The 5,246-nt window shown below is 37.7% G+C and overlaps 1 protein-coding gene across 1 annotated transcript in view; it reads left to right on the top strand.

The window, feature by feature from the left end:
* The first annotated feature begins 3,720 nt into the window (after positions 1 to 3,720).
* stx19 (syntaxin 19) overlaps positions 3,721 to 5,246 on the top strand; it is a 6,004-nt gene continuing 4,478 nt past the window's right edge. The window contains exon 1 of the mRNA XM_005747852.1: positions 3,721 to 3,897. The gene's annotated coding sequence lies outside the window, so the exon portion shown is untranslated. The remainder of the gene's footprint in view (positions 3,898 to 5,246) is intronic.

Genomic DNA, 5,246 nt, shown 5'->3' on the forward strand with positions numbered 1-5,246 from the left:
ATATATATATATATATACTCAAAAAACAAAAAAACTGAGAGAGAGTGAAATGTCAGACTGCAGGCCTCAGTTAGCATTTTAAATGCTTAACTGTAAAGTTACAAAAAGGACTTTAAAAGTATTGAAAAAAAACTCAAAACAAATGTCAAGATAAAGAAAACACAAGATATCTGGAACAAAACCAGCACATAAGCACAAAAACCCTATACTAACCATCAAGCACAGTGGTAGATGCGCGATGATTTGGCTGTGTTTTGCAGCCCCGGGACCTTGCAGCCATTGAATTAACAAACTCATCTTTATACTGAAGGATTATGAACTGAAATTGAGGCCATCTGTCTGTAAGCTAAAAGTACAATGATCCCACACCACACACCAAAAAGTCTACATTAGACCGAATCAAAGGCTTTCAGTGATCCAGTCAAAGTGCTAATCCTAACCCAACCCACCTGCAATGCCATGGTAAAAGCTTAAGAGAGCTATGCATAAATGAATGACCACGAGTCTCAGTGAACTGCAGCAGCATTGTAAAAAATGGATGTTGTTATATGCAAGGATAGATGGCACTGTTGTCTGTCTGTCTCTTGTTTTCCTGGTGTAGGGCCTCCACCTATTGGCCCATTCAAACTTGATTGGTACATGCCTATATGCCTACTGATCTGGACACAGGTGTGAACAGATGTAAAAAACTGATAAAGTAATAGAAACAACAGTTACTTCAACGTATTGCTGATCATTGTAGTTTTGCAAAATGTTGAATGGGTCTACGTGGGTTTTCACACATAGCTTTACTTTTTTTGTAAAATAAATAATGACACTGTGTAAAATTTCATTGTTGTTGTTCAACAGAGGGTGTATGTACCTACGTTTAAGACCTGCTAAGGACTGGATCATTTCTAATTATGTGCTGATGCATAAAAACTTATGTTGATTCCATCCATTTCCCGACAGTGATAAGGCATAATTGTGAGTCCAATGATCTTGGCAAACAAGTATTCCTCAGATTTAGTTGGGATTTCTCTTCCAGTGTTTTGGTTCTAGACTAATTTACACAGAGCTGCCATAATTAAAGGTTGAGATAAGATCTGTTTTGCCCAAAGGTATGGAAAGGATTTAATAATGAGATGTGGTTTGAATGTGTGTGTGAGAACAATAGCAAGCACAAATCTGAATCAACCCTAACAAAATCAGTAATGGAAGAAGATATTTAAGAGCAAATAATCAGGAAAAAAGAACAGGAAACAGATTTATACAGCAACATGTTCTCTGTGGTGCTGATGAAGGTGAGTTCTAATACTCAGAAATCTTGTTTTGTGTTGTTGTCATAAAATCTCGCCATTAGGAATAGATGACTCACAGTTGACACACCATAGCAACACAGAGAGTTATTACACACATGGTGTAGCATCTGGTACAAGTGATCAAACTTTAACAACAGCATTTTTGTAGTCATCATGTGGTTAATGTTTTTCTTTCTTTCTTTCTTTCTTTCTTTCTTTCTTTCTTTCTTTCTTTCTTTCTTTCTTTCTTTCTTTCTTGCTTGCTTGCTTGCTTGCTTGCTTGATGTCTATGGAAAACCTCAGTCACTCTAGTGAAGTATAGAACTGTGTAAAAGCTTTGAATCATCCCTCATTTCAAAATTTTGCTGTGAAAACATTGATGTCCAGGCTCTGGGGAGGCCAATCCATGACTGATAGTGTTCCACTGCATTTTTCTATCTGTCTATATTTTTACTGCATTGGGATTTTGTTTGGGATCATTATCATGCTGAAGAATGAAGCTGTTGGTAATCAGCTGCTCTCCAGATGGTCTTGCACGGTGGCTCAAAATTTGATTGTTCTTTTCTGTGCTCATCATTTTAGCAGTTTTGGCAAAATCTCCAACATCTCATCAATGCAGCCTAAACCATGACAGAGTCTCCACTGCGTTTTACAGGTGGTTTTAGACACTCACTGTTGTACCTCTCTCCTGACATCCTCTGTACATAGTAATAATTAATGCAATTTTTCAAATTTGCATCATCACTCCATCAAACCTCTTCAGACCAGTTCTTGTGTAATTTGGCCTTTCTCCCAGCCTTTCTCCCTGTTTTCCTTCCTTAAGAATAAGTTCTTGACAGCTACCCTTCCACAGAGACCATTTCTGATGGGGCTTCAACTGAAGGACCAGATGTGTCTTTCAGATCCTTTATTGGTCTCTGCTGAAATTTTTTTCTATTTCTTGAGGACATGCCTTTCAAATACTGTTCATCCACTTTAAATAGATTCTTTAGGCCTGCCATTTCTACTTTTGTCTTCCATTTGCCCAGTTTCATCAGTTTTGTAAGAATACACTTCACACCATACCAAGTTATATATCAAGTTTTTGGCTATTGTCTCTTTTGGAATCACTTTGTTGGTGCAAAAATGCTATATTATGATGGTCAAACTGTGTTATCTTTGGTAAAATGGGTTCTTGGCTAAGTTGTGTGTCATGTATATGATTCCTAGGTCAGTGTTAAATGACTTCACAAACAAACAAAAAATTACTCCCCTGAAAATGGTCAGATATAAGGACCGGGCTAAAAATAAGCAGCCACTGTCCAAAGAAAACCTTTGAAAAACCTTCAGAAAGGCTGGAGGACTATTGCTCAAGACCACTTAACCAGACCAATTACAAGCAATATACGTGTTTTGGAAGTAAAATCCGAAGAAATCAAGTAGAGCTTATTAGTCTAGTTTTGGTACTTGCTCTTCCTCTTTTACGTATTTGTTTTTGTATCACAAAAGTAGGAAACATTATGGAAGAGGTCTGTTTTTAATATCCAAGTACTCTGTCCTAATAAACAAAAAAGAAAAAAAAGAGTACTGTAGTACACAGTACTGTATTATAAGTCCTCTGCCTTTTTTAGTATTTTAGTCTCTTTTGTCCTTTGGCAACATTTTAAAGCTGTCTCAGATGAAGTAAATAAACAAAACAAAACAGGAATATATGGTGAGTCAGTATATCTCATTATTTCTGTTCCTTCTCGCTCATATATAGTTTCCCCATCATTGCTTGACTACCAATCTGAATTCTGAAAAACAGTTGCCACAGTTCTTGAAAAAAGACAGTAATTATGCAACCAGCATCCAAAGTTTCATCTCAAAAAGAGTGAACTCTTGTCCCCACTGAAGTCTTCTCTCATCCTCAAAACTTCTCTCCCCTCTCTTTCTCTGACAGCGCAGATCAAACAGCTTTGCACAGCGTGTTATGCTGCATAGCACAAAGTGACTGTGTCCCTTCTTGTGTTGAAAAGGCTCCTAGGTTTCAGGGAGCTTGTCAGTAGAAATCTGTCAAAAGTACTCAGCTGGGTTTGTTGGACTAATACCCAAAGACCATGAGGGCTTACCCCAGGAATCTGGACACTTCACAAAGAAATTAACTTAGCAAATCAAAAGCTCAACGCCCTAGCTGACACCCTAACCACAGTCCCCTTTGTTTGGTTTTAGCAGTGTACACAATACACTTCTGTTTGCTCTGCTCTATTTTCCTGCCCAGGAGTAAGCCTGAGGGTAGGGTTTGTGTGTTCTCTGTACTCACCATCCTGTCTCTCCCTCTTCACTTGTTTCTGTATGTAAGCAAATAAGCCTCCAGTCTGCGTTCCTATTGGCTTTACCCAGGACTTTCTCTAAAGAAGGGGAGGTCCTTGAAGCCAACTCAACCACACTTCCTCAAAACTTTCCTGTGAGGGTTTGCGAGTGTAACTGTCTTGATAGTGGCATAACTGTTGCAGTGTCGTTCTGATGACCATCCGGTAAATTTAAGGAGATCTAAAGGTGATCTGATATCATCAAAGACTGTTTGTCTTGGACTACATTCCTGGTGTGAAGGGTAATCCTACCAGGCAGCCTATGATGGAAAACTAACAACATTAAGGTAAAATACACATTTCAGATCAAACGATTGTTATAGCCTCAGAACTTTGTTTCTAGAAACATACTATGATTTGTATTTGAAGGGCAAGAAAACGAGACTAAGAGAAAAAGAAGCTGAATGTCCGTGTATGTTCAGTGTTTTTATTTATTAATAGCAAGCACAACTCCAGCTAAAGAAAGAGAACAAGTCGGACCAACTACTTTATCTGTTACATTGTAAATGAATTCTTTCAAGACCAGCTTACAACATACAATTGTCTGACCTAGGAAAAATAGGCTACAACAATTGAGAACTCCTCCTTCTCTACCTGCATTGAAATAGGAGAATGTCATCAGAAACACAGGAAAGGGAGGAGATGGATGGGTGGAAGGAAAATATTTGCTTCTTTCACAGACCAAAAATGTTTTCACAGAGTGAGACTGAACTCCTTGAATTAAGCTCTATTCTGTTCCAGGTTTTTAGGCTAAACACAGGAGAATGTGCTCTCAAATCCTTTGAGCAATTTTTTTAATCGGCTCTTCCATGCGGAGCAGGTGGGGAGAGCAAGAAAGAAAAAGAGAGAGGGAAAGAGTCCACCTCAAACTATACTTGTACATTCTTTGAACTCCTGTGAAGTTTATATAAGATACAATGCACACTCACACACACATAGGATCTTTCCTGTTTGAAATCTATCCAGAAGTGGGATACTCTGTGATTTGAAACGCTCCATTTCCCCCCCACACAATCATGTGCTTGCAAAAGATTATTTTACTGCCTCTAAAACTCAAATCCCTGTGTTGGCTAAAGCATTTTAAAAATGTTGGTATGACCATTTTAATGACAGAAATATGCAGTTGAGTGCACTTCATTGGTCAAAAGCATGTAGAAAATCTAAGTCAGTATCTCATGACTTCAATCAATATGCAGGAAACCAAAAAAACATCAAATTAAATGCTTTCTTTAACAATGTTTCTTGAGATATTGTTTTAATAAACTTCCAACTAAATAATCAGATGTTTATCCAAGTGACGTTATCTGTTCTCTGAATTATTTAGAATGCGACAACCTGGCGACAACCTTCTCCGTCTTCTGTTTTTGTTGTGTGTAGAGTTAAACACAAACAAGTCAGTTCCCATGGGAAAATGAGCTCAAGTCTGTTTGACTGATTCCACAGATAAACTTTTTCCCTGTTTTTCTTTCTTGTTTTTTATATATACAGTTAAAAATGCTCTGTACTAAGCAGAATCCCAATATGACTCATCATTTATGCTCATCAGAACAAATAAAGTCATTACATACATACAGAGTCAACTGCAAGATTACAAGCTTTACCTACAAGTATTCTGTAAATATACTAAGGGAGGGAT

This window comes from Pundamilia nyererei, unplaced genomic scaffold (assembly GCF_000239375.1).
Source record: "Pundamilia nyererei isolate P.nyererei 1_Seehausen unplaced genomic scaffold, PunNye1.0 scaffold00206, whole genome shotgun sequence".
In the NCBI taxonomy this organism is placed as follows: Eukaryota; Metazoa; Chordata; class Actinopteri; order Cichliformes; family Cichlidae; genus Pundamilia; species Pundamilia nyererei.